Raw genomic sequence first — 5,183 nt, 5'->3', positions numbered from 1 at the left:
GTGTCATATTCAAGTTTTGAAACTTTCTGGGATTAAAAACAAAACAAAACAGGGCAAATTTGACCTGCATGGCACAGCATTCCAGGTAAAGCCCTCTTTGAGGAAGTGTGTCTGTGACGGGAAGGAGGGGACCGTAAAGGTTGGGATGGATGGTGAGAACAACGGGGGGGGGGGGGGGGGGGGGGTGCGCGCGCGCGCATGCGCGCAGTGCTAACGGTGAAGATCGCAGAGAAAGGATGCTTGTAGCCACAGAAGAAGGACTCTGCTCAAGACAAGGAGCCCAGAAGGCTAGAGGGGGAGGAACACGCACCATGAAGGGATGTGCCGCGGAGGGAGGGTGGTCTGGTTCTTCCACGGAGGCGGGGGTGGGGGGTGGGATGGACGGAGGACGCTATGGGAGCCGGGTGGCACACTGCTGGGCTGGCGCTGGGCACAGAGTCAGAGGCTTGGGGAGAGCAGGGCACAAGGGAGGTGGCTAACGAACAGCAGCAGGACTCTGGTGGCCCTGAGTCTGCCCAGGCTACTGCCTGCGGTGGAGTTGGGGTCAGGTCAGGATCGGATTTGAGGTCTGGGTTGGGGTCAGGGTCAGGGTCAGGGTCGGGGTCGAGGTCTGGGACTTTCTTCAGCAGCTCCAGCCCTCTGGGCAGAAAGGTGGAAATGTGGATAACCAGATTTGAACAAAGTCAGGGACTTTCCAGATGAGCTTAGTGGAAGAAAAATATAAAAGGAGTCGAAGCTATGGGTCAGAGAGTAGCTGAGGTGAAGAGGGAAATTCATGATTTGTGACCCTGGCGGGGGTGGGGGGTGGGGGGCAGTGCGTCAAGTGCAGCCAGGAAGGTGCTTCCTACAAGAGATGTTCCTTATGGCAACTGCTGAGCTGCTGGAGCGAGTGCACTCCAAAGCCCATTGGCTTAACGCAGCAGAAGTCCCGCCCCCGCACCCACGTCAGGGGCTGACGCGGTGTTCCTGGCTGGGCAGCTTTTCCCACAGAGAACGCCCACTGCTCTCTGCTTGTGCCTCTGGTGTGTTCCAGAAGTTCTCTCCAAGGCCACTCGGGGGGTCTCCACGCAGTTAAAGGGGGAAAGACATGGACATCAAGTGTGAAAGCTTTTTGTGGCACAAGCCAGAGAGAGGCACATACAGGGGTCTCCCCTTATCCCAGATTTGCTTTCCATGGTTTTAATTACCCACAGTCAACCATGGTTCAAACATTAAATGGAAAATTCCAGAAAGAAACAATTCATAAGTTGTAATGGTGCGCTATTCCAAGTAAGGGGAAGAATCTCACTGCATCCTGGCTGGGGTATGAGCCCTCCCTCAGTCCAGCGTAGTCACACTGGACATGTGACCCATCCATTAGTCACTTAGAAGCCATCTAGGTGACCAGATTAGTTACCAGGGAGGGGGAGAGAGAGAGAAAGAGAGAGATACAATATTCATATAACTTTTATTACAGTATATTGTTACCCTTGTTCTCTTTTATTATTAGTTATTGTTGTTAATATCTTACTGTGACTATTTTGTAAGTTAAAACTTTTTTTTTTAAAGTAAGATGAAGAGAGATAGGGAGACAGACTCTTGCATGCACCCTGACTGGGATTTACCCGTCAAGCCCTGTCTGGGGCGGACACTTAGCTCAACCGAGCCCAGGGCCGATGATCAGACCAACCAAGCCACTGGCTTCAGGAGAAGAGAGAAAGAAGGGAGAGGGGGAGGGGAAGAGAAGCAGATGGTTGCTTCTCATGTGTCTTCTGATTGGAAATCAACCCTGGGATGTCTGCATGCCAGGCCAATGCTCTATCCACTGAGCTAACCGGCCAGGGCCTGGAAGGAAAGGAGGATCCCGCTGGCTCCAGAGTGGCCAGAAAAGAGTGGACGTCTGCTGCTCCCAGTGGTCACAAGCTGGGAAGCTTACTATTCCCACAGAATTCAAGTCTCTGGTGGGTGAGGAGGTGCTCAGACCCTCTGGAAGGGGTCAGCAGAGGTGTGGCTTTGAGTATGAGGACGCAGAAGAGAGAGGCTCAGTCAGGGCTCGAGATGGAGGCAGAAGAGTGGGGTTTTCTGAGGGGCGGGGAGGCCCAGGCTGGGGCAGGGAAGTTCCCACACGTCGTTCGGAAGGCCTCATGGGAACACCGGGCCCAGAGCAGGTCGGTCAGTCGACTTGAATTCCAATATAGCATCTGATCGTTGGAGAGGGAAAAAAAGGTACCAAGTACTTGCTCTGGGTTCATTGTCCCTGAGGTGGCAGGGCTCTGAGAACACAATTTAGATATGGAACCTGCCTGCTCACATCTCGAGAGCATAATAGCACGCACATCACACTGGCTTGTTATAATGTGTCATGAGGTGGTTCAGCTTAAGAGAAAATATCTTGTTGGTTTGGGGGCCAAAAAATAAAAAATAAATCAAGTCTGTAAAGACCATATGATCTGGGGTAGCAGTTTCTGTTAAAAAAGATGGGATTTTATAAGCAATCAGGGTAGGAAGCCTCGTTAGATAAGGCATAAATCTTTCCAAATGCTGTTAGCTGGCACAGAAGGATGCCAACTTTATTCTACTTTAACTAATTCTGCTACCCTAATATGCACGAGAGAATTACACCAACAGCTGTGATTAGTGGAGTGCATTAACATACCACCAACCCCGGGAAGAATCTCCTTTTCCGGTATTGACGGAGATATTTTCTGCTACCCCCAGACATTCAGTGGAATGCATGTGAGGCAGAAATAGCAATACGAGGAAGGTAGAGGGAGGAGAATTTGAGCTGCAAGAAGAGAAGAGAGGTAATTGTCAACAACTGTATTTTACAACAGGAATAATATCACCTTCTTTTTTTTTTTTTTTTTTTTTTACAATAGGACATGCTGTGTGGCATTATAGAGCACTGAGATGAACAGAGTATGTGAAGAGATACCAGTGATCCACGCTCCCATTTCCGTAGGGCAAGTATCGCTGATAGAGCTTGATTGGAGGGCAGTGTCCCCACTTGGCCTTTATGTACAAACCTCAAGAAGAGGTGTGTGACTTTTACAGGTGACTCTGTACTTACAAACTAAAGGAAGGAAAAGGCGCTGTGGTATACGCCTCACCACTTTTGAACGACTCTCTAGAAATAACGCTCCGCACTTTATAGTGAAAGTGGAGTTGACCTTTCAGGAAAGACCTTCTGTACAAGGCAATCCACGGTTGCCATTCCCTGGGGCGTTTGCCTAAGAAGGATTTTCCTGTGATTACACTTTAGAAAAGACGTTATTGCTAACAAACACCACCAGTTTCTATATCAAAACTGTACGGTCTGTAAAACCCACGCTTTGCACGTGCTGAGGTGTTCTTTTGTGGTGGAGAGGCGTCCTGACTTGAATGGGTGATTTCGTATTAGGCGGCAGAAACACTTGTATGAGGACACTGTGCTCTAAAAGCACTTTTTAAATTTTTTTATCACAAACTGTTTTGATGGTTTTAGCATCCATTGCAGACCACTTGATATTGTAAAAAGAAACTTAGAAAAAGAACACAGACCTTTCTTCTGTCTACTCAATACCAGCAATGTTTTGAGGGGAAAAGATTTAAACAAGGCTTGGAGGAAAGTCATCAACGGAACATTCAGTATTCTCTCTACTTCCTTTTCGAAGTATTGTAATTGAGGTCATTCTAAATCTTTGCAAGCCACCCTTCTCTCCTGTATGCTACACCCACTACCAGCAGATATTTATAGAAATAAAATAGTTCTCACATCCCTTCGGTCAAATTCCATGAGGTTGGTTCCAAATGAAAATGAATAAATAATGCTTATCTAGGCCCTGCAGATAATGCTCAGAAGCAAAAAATTGATTAGTCCATCAGTTCTGTTATGTGCTGACACTAACACCCTAGCATTTGAGAGGTTGGCTTATTTTAAGGGAAAATGGTTTAGAAGATGCAAGAAAAAAAAAACAAAAGAAAACCCCATTAATAGGTATTGATTTTGTTGTAACATTAGTTTGATAACTGCAACTGTATTTTAACAGTGGTGAATTTAGTTGTGTTAGTATGACTTGGTGAAAAGTTATGTCTATAATATATATAATATGCACATGCATTTCTCAAGTTTATCGTTTCAGGGTCAGAGGAAAGGTTTGAGGTTTGAAAGTCAGCTGCAATGATGTTGACATGCATTAGAAATCAATTCTCAGCCGTGGCAATTCAGACTGCTAAGGAGCAAATATGAATCTTGACCAAGTTATAAGATTCATCCTTTTTATCTTGCATTTTAAAGATTTCTCTATAGCAAAGATCTATGTAGCAGGTCCTCGAATAATGTTTTGTTGAATGTTGTTTCATTATATTGTTGAAAAGATACCGTAGGAGCTTAACTCTTGTGTATATAAACTATGGTGATACCGGTTTTGTTATATGTCATCTTGCCAGAGTTCCAAGAACCTATCAATAATGCTAAGTGAGGACTTCCTGTGCAGGGTGGGGCAAAAGCATGTTTACAGCTGTAAGTATGCAAAACACGGAGTTTATTCTTATTAGTTATTAATTATTGTATTATTTTCCTACTAACAACTGTAAACCTACTTTTGCTCTCCCACCCTGTAGTTGAAGTAATAAGGTTCTAACTGCAGTACTTTTTAAAAGTATCTGTGTTAAAATGTTACATTTAAGCTTAGACTACTCCTATGCTTTCTTTTTTTCTTTTTTTTTTTTTAGATTTTTTGTTATTGATTGATTTTACAGAGGCGGTGGGGGAACAAGAAGTATCAACTCTTAGTTGCTTCACTCTAGGTATTAATTGCTTGCTTGTGGTGTGTGTCCAGCCCAGGCAAGCCCAGGGTTTCAAACCAGTGACCTCAGCATTCCAGGTTGATGCTCTATCTACTGTGCCACCACAGGCCAGGCATAAGCTTTCTTTAAAATGTAAACATATCAAAGATCCAGAAAGCTGTCAACTTACATTTCTTTAATTCTTGATTTTTGAGGCCACAATCTTATTGTGTTCATCTCTGTAACCCTGGTTGCATGCATGATGTCACACACACAGTGGGTTTTCTATAAATGTCTGTTGGATTAACAAGTAAGTGAATGATGGGGTGAGGCTTTAGGGTGAGGGGGAATTCTATAATAAGTCACTTCCATTCCATTAGGGTTTAACCTGAAGCATTCTGGAGCCTCTTTAACAAAATCAATTGATTTTCACATCC

The sequence above is a fragment of the Saccopteryx bilineata genome, chromosome 8 (assembly GCF_036850765.1).
Source record: "Saccopteryx bilineata isolate mSacBil1 chromosome 8, mSacBil1_pri_phased_curated, whole genome shotgun sequence".
Classification (NCBI taxonomy): Eukaryota; Metazoa; Chordata; class Mammalia; order Chiroptera; family Emballonuridae; genus Saccopteryx; species Saccopteryx bilineata.
The sequence above is the reverse complement of the archived record's forward strand: the minus strand, read 5'-3'. Positions refer to the sequence as shown.